General features: G+C 44.8%; 1 non-coding gene across 1 annotated transcript; it reads left to right on the top strand.

Moving 5' to 3' along the window:
- The first annotated feature begins 553 nt into the window (after positions 1–553).
- On the top strand, positions 554–627 carry TRNAI-AAU. Its single transcript has one exon. It is a non-coding gene; the product is annotated as a tRNA-Ile (tRNA).
- Positions 628–897: the final 270 nt, after the last annotated feature.

Here is an 897-nt window from a genome sequence, read left to right as displayed (position 1 = left end):
AGCAGACATTAAAAACCTGAAGAAATATCATAGATAAGTTCTTTGTCTATCACATTTTGTAGCACCCAAAATATAAAATGTCTCTTTTTGTTCTTTTTATGTATTGCTTCTAAATCTCTAATCATTACATTCTGACTGTTTGTGTGCTTAATCACCGCTCATCAACATCCTTCTTCTATGCAGCACTGCTAAAAATGTTTGTTTGCAGTTGTCCTTGTGCTCTGAACTGTGCCGTTTCCCATGCATAACTTCCTATGCAGGGAGGCAGAGCATTAATACCCTGTTCAGGTAATTCGGAGAACACAGTGACACATTGGCATAATTAAATAATGTCATCAGTCTCTGAAGTGTACTCCCTATGGTGATGCACCGCATGAGAAACCTCCTAATACGACACCTACGTGTTTCTTATACAAAACTGACGTTACTGTAATGTATTCCATTAGGAGAGCTGAAGTTTAATGGAGGAATCATTATTTTATTTTATTGGTATTTCATGGGTAACATGGTATGATGCTTCTGCCCACTGGATCCTATTATTATCCTATTAGCGGGCCGGTTAGCTCAGTTGGTTAGAGCGTGGTGCTAATAACGCCAAGGTCGCGGGTTCGATCCCTGTACGGGCCAGTGCTTGTACTCTGCGCTGGGTCAAAAACTGGCAGGACGGCCGGGCCCAGAGAGTTGTGGTGAATGGAGTTCAATCCAGTTGGCGGCCGGTCACGAGCGGTGTTCCCCAGGGCTCAGTATTGGGGCCAGTTCTGTTCAATATCTTTATCAATGATCTGGATGAGGGGATCGAGTGCACCCTCAGTAAGTTTGCAGACGACACCAAGTTGGGTGGGAGTGTTGATCTGCTCGAGGGTAGGAAGGCTCTGCAGAGGGACCTGGACAGGCTGG

This window comes from Pygoscelis adeliae, unplaced genomic scaffold, assembly GCF_000699105.1.
Source record: "Pygoscelis adeliae isolate BGI_AS28 unplaced genomic scaffold, ASM69910v1 Scaffold160, whole genome shotgun sequence".
NCBI lineage: Eukaryota > Metazoa > Chordata > Aves > Sphenisciformes > Spheniscidae > Pygoscelis > Pygoscelis adeliae.
Note: the sequence above shows the minus strand (reverse complement) of the source record. Positions and strands in the feature narration are given on the sequence as shown.